Consider the following 17928-nt stretch of genomic DNA (forward strand, 5'->3'; position numbering starts at 1 on the left):
GATGAGGGGTGAGCAGTGGATGTTGTCTACCTTGACTACAGCAAGGCTTTTGACACTGTCTCCCATTCCCATAACATCCTCATAGACAATCTCAGGAAGTGCATCCTGGATGAAAGGACAGTGAGGTGGATCAAGAACTGGCTGAATGGCTGAGCTCACGGGGGTTGTGCTCAGTGGCACAGTCTAGATGGAGGCCTCTAGCTAGTGGTGTCCCCCAGGGGTCAGTACAGGGTCCAGTTCTGTTCAACTTATTAATCAGTGACTTGGATGATGCAAGAGAGTGCACCCTCAGCAGCTTTGCAGATGACGCAAAACTGGGTGGAGTGGCTGATAACCCAGAGGGCTGTGCTGCCATTCAGAAGGAGGGTTGTACTAGATGAGGTTGGAGGTCCCTTCCAACGTCAATCATTCTGTGATTTGGAAGGTTTTGCCAGAAGCTGTCCCTTGAAAGCATCACACAAACCTCCCATCTTCTAAAGTGCCTTCAGAGGTTTACTGAGATATTAGTACACAAATACACAGTACTTGCAGGATAACACCTAAGATATTTTGTGCACTGTACCTTTGAAATGACAAAAAGAAAATGCTTCTGTCTAAGATGTGATTTAAAAAAAAATATGTGGATCTCAGGTGATTCCACCCATTGAGCCCATGTAGCTACAGCAGAGATAAGCAACTTTGCATCAGCTGAGCATACAGCCACAGAGCCCTTGGCTTGCAGGACATGAGGTGATGCACAGTGCTGGAAGTGTGTCAGAAAAAGAGGCTTAGAGCTCAGTTTCTGTGTGGGAAAGGTGTAGGCAGTACAGGGAGGAGCTGGTCTGATCACCTATTTTTGCTTCTCCCTGCTGCAATGAATATCACACTTCAGACATGATAGACCAAGGGAGTATAAATAGAAAGGACATCAAACATGAGAAGGTGGGGGAGATTAAATGATTACTTCTCGTAGTTAAAAGAAACAGTATTACTTGGCCACAAGCCTTCAGCTAGTCTGTCTTTCTGGGCCCATGCAATAAAGAATTAATATTTCTTAGCTAATGAGTAACTATATCTATACGGTACCTCAATGAGAGTCCAGTGAAAGCAATACTCCAAAAGAAGATGCCAGAAAAGCTTAGGAAATGTTCTTTATTGGAGCACGTCACTGCTGAAAGAACTGTTCTGCCAAGAAACCACAAGGACTGGATTTAGAACGGTCCAAACACATCTTAGATCTGATTTTGGAAGGTGATGTGCATACTTGTTGTTTTTCCTGAGCTAAAGCAGGGCTTTTTTTTTTTTTTTTTTCACTAACTAGTAATTATTCCAAAATCTAGCTCTATCTATATTTCTCAAACAGCTGGATTCAGGTTCCTGCTGCAACAGGACAGCAAGATCCAAATCTGGGTTATATTTCTCAAAGGCTTCAAATCAAAATTCATTGCAAACACAGGGTCACAGCTCTATGCAAATGTAGAATGACCATTCTTTCCCTTGTTTCAGAGACACTGGTATAAAAGTCAGGTTCAGTTAAAGCAAGAAAATTAGGAGTGCTTTCTAAAACGTTCCTCTAAGCAAGCATTTTACAAGTATTCCTTTTTAAAAGAATTTGGGGATGATTTGAACTTAAGAGAAAATTCAGAAAGTGATAAGCCTCAAATATTTAAGGGACAAGACAAAAAGAAAGGGAAAAAAATGTAGGAAGAAGGGAGGAATGGAGAAATGTTTACAACAGCATTTTTGGGAGATTTTATGAGTACTCTGGTCAGAGTATGAGTATGGGGCAGCTTGGGAGGGATGGATGTGTCCATATATGTGTGCCCGGAGAAGAGTAGGCCGAGGGGAGGCCTCATGGCGTCCTCCAGCTCCCTCACAAGGGGAGCAGAGGGGCAGGCGCTGAGCTCTGCTCTCTGGGGACAGCAACAGGACCCGAGGGAACGGCATGGAGCTGGGACAGGGGAGGGTCAGGTTTGGGATTAGGGAAAGGTTCTGCACCCAGGGGGTGGTCAGGCACTGGGACAGGCTCCCCAGGCTGCCCTGGGGCAGTCATGGCACTGAGCCTGCTGGAGTTCAAGAGGTGTTTGGGCAACACCCCAATACCAAAAGAGAGAAAAAAATATAAACTTGAAAGAGGCCTCACATGGTTATCTGTTCTAGCTGTCTGTCAAAGGTTTCCATCTTCTGATTTGTACACTATCCTCTTAACATTGACTATAAATGTAATAATGGAAGAAAATGCTCCTTCCAGGCTGTTCACGCACACAAGGAGTGGAGCAAAGTCAACTGTCCTGGTTTATTTATTATTCAAGTTGTTTGTTGTTGTTGTTGTTGTTTGTTTGTTAGCAATTCATACGAAGATTGTAAAAAGATAAAATATGTCTACTGTTCCAAGTTACACACTCGATTCTGGTAAAATATTTCATCCCTTTATGAAACACTCTGCAGTTTTGGGGGGCAGATATTTTGTGCTTCCTCTTTGAAACTTGATGTGGCTGGTCCACAAATCATGACACCCATTTCTTTCTCCCTGTATTCAGGTTGTGGAAGAGAACAGACAGATCACTTTCCTAGCCCTGCTGGCCACACTACTTCTAATACAAGCCAAGATGCTGTTGGCTTTCTTGGCCACTTGAGCACACTGCTGGCTCATATTCAGCCAGGTGTCAACCAATACCCCCAGGTCCCTTTCTGCCAGGCAGCTTTCCAGCCACCCATCTCCCATCCTGTAGCACTGCTTGGGGTTGTGCCCCAAGTGCAGGACCCGGCACTTTGCCTTGTTGAACCTCATACAGTGGGCCTTGACCCATTGATCCAAAGGTCATGAACTCTCTTTTCCTTTCTGAGCTGTAGCAAAACCTCTCTGTTCAGACAGGCTGGTCTTCTTCCCTACCAGCTCATCTTTTGATGTATGTATCTTCCGTGGGTTCATTCTTTGTATTTTCTGAGTATTTCAGCAGCTGGATTCAGAAGGCAGGGACCATCTTTTCATTGCCTAACTTCTCACAACAGTTACTGGTGCCCTGACACATAGTCTGTCAGCCTCAAACTGCCTCAAACCACCTCAAACTGAATCTTTAGCCTTCAGCAGGTTTTATTTCCAATATTATATTTTCTCCATTTCCTCCTCCCTCACAATATGTCCAGAATAACTTTTTCTTCTGTTCTGTCACTCTGACCTCCATCTTCAGCACCTCTGTCTTCACCAACCTCCTCTCAGTTTAGAATGTTCAATCACATTAACACACATTCTTCTTTTCCTTCTGCATCATTAAGGAAGACATTACTTACAAAAGAAATTGGCTTATCATCTTGCTCTGCTAAAACTATCACCCTTAGTCCTAACCTTTTATGTTCCTCATTTCATTTTCAATCCCAAGAGAGCTCACATTCAGGTTTATCTGAATTCTTTTTGAGTGTGGGATTTTGAGACACTTTATTTCATGCTTAGTGTTTAATGAAATGATTTGACATAACTCAATAGTGTAATAAATGAGATCAACTGCTTTGTTTTCAATTATTATTATAGAAATCCTGTGGGGGAAAAAATAATCCAGCAAGATTTATTTTTTATAAACATATTCAGTTTCATCCTCATTCTTCTGGAGACCAAAATATTTTCTCTATTAGGCTAGTTACCTATTCCTCTATTTGGCTGGAATATTACATCAAAGTAAATAACACTGCTCCAACATTGCATGAGAAATTTTATCAGAGTTTCTTCTTTATAGCCAAGAAATTCCAGATACGATATTCAGCTGTGTCAAAGATTCTTTATATGACCTTAACCATTTTTTTCCATTATTTTCCATATTGACATTTCCTTGTTTTGGAATTTGGCTACACATTTTGATACATCTTGGATCTCTTTTGCAAGACTATTGACACTTGCGTTAGATACACAGAAGCACTAACAATTTTTTTAAAATACAAACTTTCCTCTTTCCTGTGTAAACTCACTGTCCTGAAATACAAAACAGCTTCGCTATCATTAAGGTGTATTATGAGAAAAAATATGTTACTGTACATTAAACTCTCAGATAAAGTGCTAGTGAAGAACATACCACTAAACAGCCTCATAGGCATAATTTATTTCTTCCTCCCTTCTATTACCCTATTGAAAATTATTATACTTCAGCTGTGGTTATATTACTGTTGTTAACACATGAAATGCCACTTTTCATCATTCTATATTTTGTCCTTCACAGACTCAGGATGGGCTGTTATCCCAGAATAAATCACTGAAATACGGAACACGAGGAAGATAACATTTGGGCAATACAAGCCTTACTCAAAATACGACCTACCCCTTTGTGCCATGTAGGTCATGTATGACTGCAAAATACACACACTGTAACAGTCGTGATTTTTAGTTTATACTTGATAGGATAAGAAGTTTGTGTGTTTTTTCCTGGTGCTTTTTCTTCCATTTTAACCAGCCAATACAAGTCTTCTAAATCCTTGTCTTCAAATTGCCAATTACCCTTGGACTCCAAAAATACAAAGAAATCTTCCAAACTTGAATCAAATCCAGACTAGATGTGTTTCAGTAAATTAAGCTATAATTGCTCTGATGCAAAACACACCTTTTGGGAGCTGTACATTAATCTCAGAACAAAAGCTCTCTTCTTTATCTGATATTTGCATAAATACTTCTAAAGGTGACTGTACAGATGACCTCTGCTCAGGAAGAGGAAACTACTCTGAACCTTCCCAGCCCCTTCTGAGAGGAGAGTTTTTATCCAGAAGAGCAAGGGAAAGATATGATACACACAGCCATAAACTAAATCAAGTATATGACTTTTAAGCTGCTAAAACAGATGCTAGAAATATATATAGATATATTTTAAGCTTAATTTTGTCTGTTCATAAAATTTAAATGTTTATGCCACAGAGTTTACATTTATGAGTTGATACTTCTTGCCATTGAGTCACATTGTGGAATATGCCTTATTCCCATGCATCATTTGAAAAATAACCTTAATTCATAGAAAACCAACCAATAAACATGAAGCCTGCTCTGTTTTAATTAACTAATGGCAAGCCTACAAGACTTGCCAGCCTCTGGCCTTCCCATTAAGAGCAACATTCCAAAGACATTCCACCACTTTGTGCTGCAAACATCACTAGACTTGCAGAAGACTTTCTAGACTTTATATCAGCCAATAGAAGAAAGACCACCAACAATTTGTTCCGCATGTGTGAAACTAATGGCACAAACCAGTCACTTTTACTTCAACAGCTGCAGCCCACTGACAAATTTCTCCACATTTCTCTTCTGGTTTTGTGGTAATAAGATCAAAGCCCTGACATTACCAACATCAGTATTCCTTTTATTTTCAAAACAAGGTTAAGAATAATGAGGTGCCTTCATGTTTTTCCAGGCATATTTTTTTTCTCTGAAAAACGCTTTTCTATTTTATAGAATAGCCGTTCCATCTTTTCAGATGAAAGACTATAAATGCAGATGAACTCTGGAGTGAGATGTGAGAACAATAAAAAACACCAGCTAAACTAATTAATAAACTAACAATCCACCTCATCCCCTCAGTTGATCACAGCTGGTGTTTGCCATGTGAGCAGGTTTCTTCATGGAGACCAAATCTAGGGAAGCCTGATATCACTCAGGTCTGTGCTTAATGACACTCATGGCCTCTTGCTTCCTTCTTTCTTTAGCAAAATTCCCCATTCATCTCCCAAAATTGAATCACAGAATCACAGAATTTCTAGGTTGGAAGAGACCTCAAGCTCATCGAGTCCAACCTCCAACCTAACGCTAACAGCCCTCCACTAAACCATATCCCTAAGCTCTACATCTAAACGTCTTTTGAAGACTTCCAGGGATGGTGACTCCACCACTTCCCTGGGCAGCCTGTTCCAATGTCTAACAACCCTTTCAGTGAAGAAGTTCTTCCTAACATCTAACCTAAAACTCCCCTGGCTCAACTTAAGCCCATTCCCCCTCGTCCTGTCACCAGGCACGTGGGAGAACAGACCAACCCCCACCTCGCTACAGCCTCCCTTGAGGTACCTATAGAGAGCGATAAGGTCGCCCCTGAGCCTCCTCTTCTCCAGGCTGAACAAGCCCAGCTCCCTCAGCCGCTCCTCGTAGGACTTGTTCTCCAGGCCCCTCACCTGCTTCGTCGCCCTTCTCTGCACCCGCTCAAGCACCTCGATGTCCTTCTTGTAGCGAGGGGCCCAAAACTGAACACAGTACTCGAGGTGCGGCCTCACCAGAGCTGAGTACAGGGGGACGATCACCTCCCTAGTCCTGCTGGTCACGCTGTTCCTGATACAAGCCAGGATGCCGTTGGCCTTCTTGGCTACCTGAGCACACTGCTGGCTCATATTCAGCCGACTATCCACCATCACTCCCAGGTCCTTCTCTGCCTGGCAGTTCTCCAACCATTCCTCTCCCAGCCTGTAGCTCTGCTTGGGGTTATTGCGCCCCAGGTGCAGGACCCGGCACTTGGCCTTGTTGAACTTCATGCAGTTGACCTCAGCCCATCGGTGCAGCCTATCCAGATCCTCCTGCAGAGCTTTCCTACCCTCAAGCAGATCGACACACGCACCTAACTTGGTGTCATCTGCGAACTTACTGAGGGTGCACTCGATGCCCTCGTCCAGATCATCGATGAAGATATTAAAGAAGCAAAAGATGTCTTAAGCTGTAGCTGCTTACAAGGTTTGGGAGGGAAGGTTCGTGGGGAAGTGGGTTTGTCAGAGTAGGTGATGATCATGCCCACACAGGATTCATTTGAGTCTCCTTCCCAGAGTCACAGTTTTGACAACAATTTAGACTGTCAAACTAGTGATGGTTATGCCCTCTGCCAGACTGGTGAATTAGCCAGAAGGTGTCAAGGTTAGTCAAAAGTGATAAGGCAAGCAAATATCCACGTGTGCAACTGTGTAAGTTATTGTCTTGGCATAACAGACTAAAAATCTCAAAATTTGCAGATGAAAATTTCACCAGAGAGAAAATAGTGAAGTCTATATATAATCGACAGAGAGAGAATAGAAACTTTACATATTTATGTATCAAAGAAAATTAAGTGATGATCCAGACATGATTATTTCACACCTCCTTGAGGAATGGACGCAAAGCGTTCTCTCTATGACTGATGAACACTGTAGCAAGACACAAAGGTTACAGCCTGAAGCAAGGATTATTATGTTGGAAATAAAACGCAGCTTTTAAGCAGTGAGAAATAGCTTAAAAACAGCAATTGACATAGCACTCAGAGCAGATGCAGTGCTGAGAAGGCAAATTCTCTAACACAGCTTTAAACCAAGAATCATTACTGTTCCTAAGGCCAGCTGTGGGAATTACTGGGTATGCATGACCTTCCATGTTATGCTAAATGTCATTTTGACTGTAGTAAGGCTGTATTTTGGCCTTCACATCTAGAAATACAAAAAAAAAAAAAAAAAAATATTTCTCTCAAAGAGCTCATATTCACAAGGGATTCTGTGTCATTGCACTTGTCCATGTAAACATCCAAGGCTTAAAATGGTGCCAACACAAAGCCAGTTTACCCTACTTTGACCTTACAGTGGTTCAAAATTCTCCTGTGGTGGCCATAGTCAAAGGCACTCTGACTATGAACTCAAAGTGCTTTGAGTATCTGTGTGGATATCCTCTTTTTTTTTCCTACAAGGAACCTAAGGAACAAGGGATATAGGAAATTTATCCAAAGTTCCCCCACTGATCAGTATTGGATTTGATGATTAATCACATTCTCTGGACTCCTTTTCTGGTAGTATATTGCTGGAAATCCCTTAGACCTTCTGTCTGTAATGGTGGCTCTGGGAGAGCACCAAAGACCTTAATGTCCATGCAGCAATACTCCCTGTTTTTTGGCAGCAGTATTATCCTGTAACACTGTCCCAAGGCTGCTTCTCACCGGCTTCTTCATACATACCCCAAAATCTCCTGACTGGGGCCTTATTACAAACAATCCAGAGCTTCTTGCTGCCTTGTCAGCATAAAAGTGCTTTAGCTGTGACAACTGGGGATGAATATTAGACCTGACACTATTCAACATTTTCAACAATGATCAAAAAGTAAATATCAAATCACTGCAGATAATTTTCATGAAGCTGATGGTGGGGGAAAAAAAATGTGAAAAATAGTAGTGGAGAAAGGGCATCACTTAGAGCAAGCTGGTGTTGGGGAGGTGATTTCATTCAAATGAAAAGCCACATGGATATTGTGCTGGGCAATCTGCTCTGGGTGTCCCTGCTTTATCAGGTTGTTAGATCAGAAGGCCTCCTCCAGAGATGCCTTCCAACCTCAGCCATTCTGTGACTCTGTGAGGTAACTGCAAACTTGTATGTCTGAGAAAAGGAAATGCAGTGATGCACCAAGGGGAAACAGTAAAATCTGTGAGGGTTAGAGAGGACAGGGGAGCACACACCGCAGATCTGTTGTGAAAAGCTGCATAAATAAAAGATCACAAAAGGTTCATTGAGAGACGTAAGGGTTCAATCTGTTTTCAAAAATAATCAATAAACCATTTGATTCAAATGTAATAACACTACTTTAGGAGAAAATACAATGTCTTAAGTCCTGAATGGCCCTTTAGTACAGAAGGGAATAAGAAAGGAAAAACAAAACAACAACAAAAAGATGCCTGGAAGCACAAAAGAGACAAACAAAAATATGAAGCTACTGCCAAAATGTTAGCAGTGAGGGAGACTAAACTCTTGAACATAATGCCACAGGAAATATTGAATTTTCATCCTTTTGATGTTCTCACATAATGACTGATGCCTTTTTATTTAAGGGCTGAGGTTACTGGATGTCAAGTAACACTCTGTAATGCATGAGCCTCAGGTATGCTGATCTGATCCATTTTTCATCTCTCAGCTCTATGAATATGTGAATATTGTTGCCTTTACACTTTTGTAGCTGCTCCTTTTCTTGTTCCAGTCTCTAGACAAACTGAGAAATCCAAAACCTCTTGCCTAGCCTTACTATGAGCAGTGCTTATTTTATTAATATTCTATTAATAAATCTATTAATACATCTATTTCTGCTGCAACAGTCAAGTTCTCCAGTAATGAACAAAAGAAGTGGGCTTAGTTCCTTAATTCTACTCCTGGGTATGCACTTTTCCATATTTTTTTTTCACATACCAGTTAAAGTCTGCAAAGTATGAAGTGAAACCAAGTAAACAGAAGTTTATTTTGTATATTTATACAGCATTTTCACAAATATATTTCACAATTTGTTGTTGCTGTTTGTTTGTTTTTATATTGCCTGGGAGGCTTTACAGCAGCACGTCATTATCCTGAACAGCATTATTTCTTGCAGGTATTTGTATGTAAAAGTATTGTGATACCAATCAAAATAGCCTTAACAGAAGCATTTAAAATAAAATAATAATTAAAAAAAAAAAAAAAAAAGATTACATTTGCAAGATGAAGGTAATACTGTTATTACTGGGGAATCTGAATGCATTCCTCTTTCTCAAGCTCCAATTAAAGACATGATTTACAAGGCAGATGATAGCAGCAGTGCTCAGCGAGGTGCTGGGAGATTCACTATCAGGGAGGTGGAAAAAGAAGGTTTAACTCAAAAGCAGAATATATTCCCAACGATCAACTCAACCAACCCTAATCAGGAGCAGCTGACAGAAAAAATGTATAGGACTGAATACATGTAAGAGCTTCCAAACTTTCAGCTTCCAGATATTTAATATTAAAATAATCAAAGTGGGGGTAAATACAAGCAACATTTAACTGCTGGCACGGTTAAGCTAGATGCCTTATGTTCCTTCTCTTTCTTCTTTCAAACAATATTTGGATACACATATGACATTACTAGTTCATTTGGTGAAAACAGGAAAAAAGGAGATCTGAGGAGGAAAAAACAGCATCTCAGGAGCAGAGATTAATAGATCATGTTGAAGACATGGGATTGCGTAGGTTCATAAGCTTATGCCCAATACTTTCTTCAGCTGGGGCAGGAAAAAGCTCCACAAAAGCCTTCAAATGTCTCCAAGGTGACAGCAGAGTCCAGAAAAATGACCACACTAAACAGAAAAGATCTCTCTGTGGTGAGGTAAAGAAAGGTGAGGCATTGCCAAAACAAAATGCAGTGTCCCCAAATAACCTGTGATCTTGCTAAGAATTAAGCCCTAAAAATAAGATTTAATTTAATGTGCAGGCTTCGCATTGGATCTGAAACAAGAAGAAATCCTACCTAGGTGGAGAAAATAGAACACAAAACCTCTGCAGAGCACATAGCACAGGTGGAGGGCAGCATACTAATGACATTATCAGACACCTGTGTCTGCACCTAATTTTTGCTTGCACAATCCAGGCCCAGAAACTGCTTCTTGGGTACCCCATTTCTTCCTCTGTAATTTATTTCTCCTATATTTACACCATTTTTTTTTTTTTTCACACAGGAACTACTTCTTGCCAGGAACATAAGGCAAAGAAAGCCATCAATGCATCATGGAGCCACTTTTCTGCTAAGGATTTTGTAATATCCTATGTAGAGATTATGCTGAAAATACTACAGTTCTGAAGCAGCCGTATCCTAAACAGTTGAATAAACCACAAAGGTGTATACTTTTTGCCAAACAAGGCCAGGAATAGCCACATGGAAAGACAGTATTTGAGAACCCAGTTGTGGTGGTTTTACCGTGCTGGGCAGCTAAACCCCACAACCGCTCTCTCACTCCCCCTCCTTTAGATAAGGAGGGGGAGAAGTAAAGCAAAGAACAACTCACGGGTTGAGATAAGGATAATTTAATTAAAGGGAAATAATTATAATAATTAAATAAAGACTACCATGAACTAAACAATTTAACTAAGGGGAAATAAAAGGGAAAGGGGAAAAAGGGAGGAAAACAAACAAACAAAATAAATGAAAGCGATATGGAAGTGCAGAGGAAAGAAATTACTCTCTACTTCCCACAAATGAGCGATGATTGACCACGTCCTTGAAGCAAGGCCTCAACGCACGCAGCCGGTGTTCGAGAGGAGGACCGACGTCTTCTCAACGAGAGCCCACCCCTCCCCTCTTCTTCCTGTTTCCACCTTTTATTGCTGAGTGTGACACCACATGGTATGGAATATCCCTTTGATTGGTTTAGGTCAGCTGCCCTAGTGCTGTTTCTCTCCTCACTTTTTTGCCCACCCCCTAGGAGGGTTAGAGAAAGGCCCAATGCTGTGCCACTGCTGCTCAGCAGTAGACACAACACTGGTGTGATAACACTGCTGTTCCAGCTACAAGTACAGAGTACGGCACTGAATGGGCTGCTGCCGGGAAAGTTAACATTCCAGCCAGACCCAGTACACCAGTGAATGCATCTAAACAGCTATTACTCATAGATAATTGCAAAATAAAAGAAAGTTTAACTCACCCATAGGTAATAAATTTACTTTGCTCAAAATTAATAGCTTAGGAGGCCATACATATTTATGAGAAAGGAGAAAGAAAAATAGAAAAGAGAAAAAAGCAAAATTTGTAATTTGTTCTTTGGCAGTAATGGATAATGAACAATATAACTAACTGCTTGTGACTGTTACACTTTTCTACCCTTCAGATATTACCTTTCAATTCCAGAGTCTTCTCTCCATGTCTTCGCAGAACATAAAGCCCACATAGCCAAGAAATGATATATAGATTAGATTTTTCATTCTTCCAGCATTTGACCAATACTTCATGGTGTGGAGTGTCCTGCAATATGCTGCAGGAGAGCTTTCTTGATTTAAAATGCTTTAAAGTGCAACTGTTCTAAACAAAACACCTACTTACCCAAGTACCTGTAAGTTAGAAAGATACAGTGCCCTTCTTGCATTACCTCTGTTCATTGCAATAAAACGAGGTGAAAAGTTCTGAGTCCTGGCTGGGATTATGAAGACTAATCAAGCCAGCAGAAGGGAATGTTTGACACATGGAAACATAAGGTGATGGTTCCTCAGGATGATCTAGCTGGAAGTTTTGTTTCCTAATGCATGTATTTGCGTCTGCCATGTATGTTGTACAGAGAAAAAGAAAGGGACAGGCTGAGCTCTGCAGGTATTTGGCCCATATATGCTGAGGGCTGTGCTTAGAGCCCATGGTGTTGTAGTGCACTATTTTTGCAGCACTTGTTGAAGTTCTACACATTTCAAAATCTATAATTAAGCCAGAGCTCTTCATATGGCTGAAGAGAGCACTGATTATTCATGAGTTAAGTAGACAGCAAGCCCAGTTAACTGCTCATGTTAACTTTTACTGGGAAATTTTGTTGTGTAAGGAAAGGAAAAGCAAATAAATACCTGCAGTTTACGGCAAAGATTGCCTGAAGTGAGCCACACATATCTGCATCTATGTATGTAGAGCACTGAACATCTGCCATAATTATGTGCTGGACTATCCCTTCCAAACTAAAACTGTGTCAGTATGAGACAAAAATTTTCAAAAGTAACTAGAGGACTTGAGCATCTTGCTTGGGTGCCTGACTTGAGACTTTGCAAAAAAAAGAGACTCTGCTTCAGACAGTTCTAGGTAATTGCCCTTTACCCCTGATCTTCTGAAAGGAATATATTGTATTATTATTCTTGTCTTCCTTCAGCAGCAAAGAAGGGAAGGAAGGGGAAAGATATTGGTTGTTCTTAACTATTTAACTGCCACAGTAAGCCAAACCCTCACTGAAGCAAGTACAAATCTGAATCCTGCAATAACAGCATCCTGGACATTCATTCTACAGAGATTTCAAGATAATTCACAGGGAACTAAAGCTGTTTATAGACGAGAATAGTCCAGACTTTAGAAGAGGTACAAATATCAACAACTTTTGCTGGCATTGCAATGTCTGTGAGGGTTTATTTCTTATTGAGTTGGACAACATGGCTGTCTCCAGCAGTTCCAAAAGTCATACCTCTGTTCTGTACAAAGAAATGATGAGCATTATAATTCAGGACACTGAGAAAGGTCACCCTGCTGTATTTTAATTAAGAAATGTAGCACTTACAATTTAACAATGGAAAACGGTTCCATATTATGAATAAAACATCTCCAATGTAAAGGTCCAGGACTCTAATAAAATGTTTGACAAGCTTCTTACTAACTATAATATTTCTTCCAAAACACACAAATGCCAACATTTATAGGACAAAAGCATACAGGCTGTAGATATCATCTGGCATTGCATGCGATAGTCCAAGGCAAGGCATGTTACATAAATAAAATGTAACATGGCAGAAATACATTTATAAAGAGAAAAGATAATCAGCCAAACTGGCTAAAACCGATGAAAACATAAGATGTGTGCTGAATAGATAGGGAAGGAAATCGCAGGAAGAACAAGAGTTTAACTGCTCAATGCAGATTTCTGTGGATGAAGCAAGATTCAAAATGGGAAAATGAGTTTGCAGCAGCAAAACTGTGTATTCTAAGACTGAAAAAAAAAAAAAAAAAAAAAAAGGTGGGAAAGACAGGGAGTCCAAAAACAGCTTGTAAACACTTTAGGGAAGAGCTGGGGCACCTCCTTATTGCTATAGGGTATTCTCAGCAGCAAATCAGGTCTTGCAATGTACAGTCTTTATGCACTGTCACCATGCATTTTAACTGCATCAAAAGAATGGTGAAGAGCTCCAGGCTGTCCAAGCCAAACTTTCTATTAGTGGCTCAGTTCAGGCTATTTCAGGGCATGCCAGGATGTTATCTTTCCTGTCCAGTGCCTTGTGCAACACTTTAGGACTTGGTAGGACATTTAGTAGCTTAGTTGTGAATACAGGGAGAAGATAATTAGGAAGTCCTACGAGGAGCGGCTGAGGGAGCTGGGCTTGTTCAGCCTGGAGAAGAGGAGGCTCAGGGGCGACCTTATTGCTCTTTACAGATACCTCAAAGGAGCCTGTAGCGAGGTGGGGGTTGGTCTATTCTCCCACGTGCCTGGTGACAGGACGAGGGGGAATGGGCTAAAGTTGAGCGAGGGGAGTTTTAGGTTGGATCTTAGGAAGAACTTCTTTATCAAAAGGATTGTTAGGCATTGGAGCAGGCTGCCCAGGGAAGTGGTGGAGTCACCATCCCTGGAAGTCTTCAAAAGACATTTAGATGTAGAGCTTAGGGATATGGTTTAGTGGGGACTGTTAGCGTTAGGTCAGAGGTTGGACTCGATGATCTTGAGGTCTCTTCCAACCTAGAAAATTCTGTGATTCTGTGATAATTAGGCATGTATCTATGTGTGTTGGGGGGGGGGGAGGGGGAGGGATATGCAAAACTGAGCTTCTGAGCTCTGAAGCAGAAGCCTGCAACATGATTGCTGCAAGTTGGCTGGATGTAAATCTTGATAACAGATAAGATTACAGAAGAAGGTGAAGACCCAGACAGGAGATATGATCCTGAAAGTGGGGAAAATCCTGAAGATGGAGTAAATGAAAGGAGACAAATATTGGGGAATGCCTGGGGACCTCAGCCATTAATGCCCGAGACTGTGAGCACTGACCAACGAGATGCTCTTCTCATGATTTTTGCGACACCATTGCTAGTGTAATCTTTGGCACCACTGTAACTGAAAGGGTACGTGTGGTTCAGGACCACAACAACAATTGAACATACCCTGTTTCTTAGATAGCTCCACCAAATGTGAGCACGTTCTTTTATTAGCATAACTGCCAAACTTCCTCTGATTCTCATCTTCTAAAATCAGCTGCACTAACTGAGTTCAACAAAATACACAGAAATTTGAGATTCTGCAAGACATTTAATTCAGATATGGACTTATGATATATAGGTGTTTTGAATGAACAAAGCAGAGCATAAATAACAGCACACAGCAGGATGACAAGCAGCGTGACAGTTTAAAATTGAGAGCCAGGGACAGAGCAAGCCTTGCATTTTAAACCAGGAAATAGCACTGGATGCAGACATAGCAGTGACTTGCAAGAAAATTGCTTTGACAGGAAGAAAATGTAGAAATTTAATAAATACAAATGAAAGATTTATATACATATATTTATATATATATATAAACATATATAAATTAAACTCTTAGAACCAGAGAATATCCTGAGTTGGAAGAGACCCACAAGGATCATCAAGTCAACTCCTGTCTCCACACAGCACCACCCAAAAATCAGACCCTATGTCTGAGAGCGTTGTCCAAACACTTCTTGAACTCTGGCAGCTCGGTGCTGTGACCACTGCCCTGGGGAGCCTGTCCCAGTGCCCGATCACCCTCTGGGTGCAGAACCTTTCCCTAACCCCTAGCCTGACCCTCCCCTGTCCCAGCTCCATGCCATTCCCTTGGGTCCTGTCGCTGTCCCCAGAGAGCAGAGCTCAGCGCCTGCCCCTCCGCTCCCCTCGTGAGGGAGCTGCAGGCCGCCATGAGGCCTCCCCTCAGCCTGCTCTGCTCTGGGCTGAGCAAACCCAGGGAACGCAGATGCTCCTCATATGTCTTGCCCTCCAGACCCTTCACCATCTTTGTAGCCCTTCTTCGGACACTCTAATAGTTTTATGTCTTTCTTACATTGTGGCACCCAAAACTGTGCAGAGCGCTTGAGGTGAGGTTGCAGCAGTGCAGAGCAGAGCAGAACAGTTCCTTCCCTTGACCAGATGGCAACACCGTACTTGATGCACCCCAGAATACAGTTGGTCCTCCTGGCTGCTGAAGCAAAACGTTGACTCATTTTCAACTTGCCATTGTCCAGAACCTCCAGATCCCTTTCTGTTCTCCAACCTCTTGTGCCCCAATCTGTACATAAAAACAGTAATATTATGCCAGGTGCATAATCTGGCAGTTGCTCTTGTTCAGCTTCACGATATTGGTGATTTTCCAGCTTTCTAATTTGTCAAGATCGCTTTGCAAGGCCTCTCCACCCTTGGCAGAGTCAACAGCTCCTCCTAGTTAAGCATTGTCTACAAAGTTACTTTGTAAACCTTCGAGTCCTGCATCCAAGTCATTTATGAGAACATTAAAAAGAACTGGACCTAAAATGGACCCCTGAGGAGCTGCACCAGTGATGGGCTGACAGCTTGATGTGACCCCATTTACCACAGCCCTTTCAGCCCGACCCATTAGCCACTTGTTCACCCATCATATTTTGCAACTGTCTAACAGTATGTTGGACATCTTGTCCAGAAGGATACTTTGAGAAACGGTATTAAAAGTTTTGCTGAAATCCAAAAAGATTACATCAACTGGCTTCCTTGGTCAACTAGGTGAGTGGCCTTGTCATAAAAGCAAATTAAGTTCTTTAAACAGGACTTTCCCCTAGTGAACCCATGTTGGCTTAACCTTTCATGTGAGCCAACAAGAGTTCAGCAATAACAATAGAAATCTGGAACTTTGAAAAGCAGAGAATTCAAGCTAAAAAATAGTGAAATAAGGGCTAGCTAATTGACAGTTGAAGCACTGTGATGGGAAATCACAAAAGTATCTGTAGACTCATGGGACTCAGGAGTGCAAGCGCTCTTATGCAATAACCCTGCAGTGATAGCTTATGCACCACCTGCTCTGATAGAAGCTTGGGATAGCAAAGAGCTGTAAAGTGAGAGAGAAAAGCAAGTACCTGAATCTGATCCAACTATCCATATATATCCATATTTTATAATATATATTTTAAAATATATCCATATTTTGAGAAGTCTGATAGAAGTTATAGAGATGAAAGTAAAGTAGTGCCTGTGTTGTAAAACCTAATGCATACACAGGAAAAGCCACATACCGGGTACCCTTTCAAGTGTGGTTTGTAAGACTGATGAGATGAAGGAGGTCAAGCTCTTCCTTGGCAGACTTATTCCCTACATACAGCTGCATCATATTTAATCACTTCAGTGACAATAAGTCTGCTGAAGCCAGGCTGACATCCTCCAGAGCCTGCCCAGTTATGGGAATAGGCTGATCCTTTCCCTCATGAACCAAGAGAGTCGCTCCATTAAATTGCATCAACATGAACTCATTAACAGCAATAGCGTCATGGGCTTTGAAGAAGATGGTGTAGCACAAACAATGCTAAGAGACTACCTAATCCTTGCAACAAGTTTATTAACCATGATGAAGTTTGAAAAGCAGAGAACTGCCCTTGGCTTCCCAGGACTCTGATTTCTCAGGTCTGGCAATTGGAAGAAACAACAACAACAAAAACAAACAGTTCTGTTCTGCAAAGCAAATATATTAGATATGAAAGTGGTAAAAGGATCAATAAACTCTGAACATTCCAATGTGTTTTTATGCCAACATTCAGTGGAAAAGATACTTTAAAAATATGTTTTATTTGAACTTTGAGGTGCTTGCAATACCATTTTGGAAAGCTGCTAGGATGCAGAACACTCAATTTTCCCTAAGCATCTGTGCATCAAGCATTAAAAAAGGCAAATACATATAGGGGTGTTCCCAAAATGACACTTTGTTTCTGTGTGCATGTGCTATAACAGATCGGAAAGGAGTTAATTGGCTTCAGTAATTTGAATTCATGCCCTCATAAACAGATTAATCAAACCAGGAATTAAAGCTTGTGCTTGCTCTCCTTGCTGAGTGCAAGAACAGGTATGTGTGCAGTACCATGGCACTACCCCTGTGTGAACATTAGAGGAGATTCACTATTGGCATCTGTCCTGGAAAAAATGGGCCATGCCATGTGTGGGCAAAAGATCCTATGTTTGAATATTTGTATTGATACTTCTTAAGTCCTGTTCAACAATTTTTCACTACTTTGTCTCTATGCATCAAGCTCATTGCAAGATTAGGGCTTCAAACTGGAGAGAGAGGAAAATTATTAAATGATTTTATTCCTTTTGGATTTTCACAGAATCACAGAATTGTCTAGGTTGGAAGAGACCTCAAGATCATCAAGTCCATCGATTTTGCTTCAGTCACATGCAAAAAATAAATAAATAAACTCAGAGGACTTTCATATCTTGGAAATTAATTTTCCTCCCACATAGTGAAGTTAGTATATATTGATTTTCATCTTAATAAATAACTCTTGAAAAAGGAAATCTGCATT

The sequence above is a fragment of the Netta rufina genome (assembly GCF_964035555.1).
Source record: "Netta rufina genome assembly, chromosome: 1".
In the NCBI taxonomy this organism is placed as follows: Eukaryota; Metazoa; Chordata; class Aves; order Anseriformes; family Anatidae; genus Netta; species Netta rufina.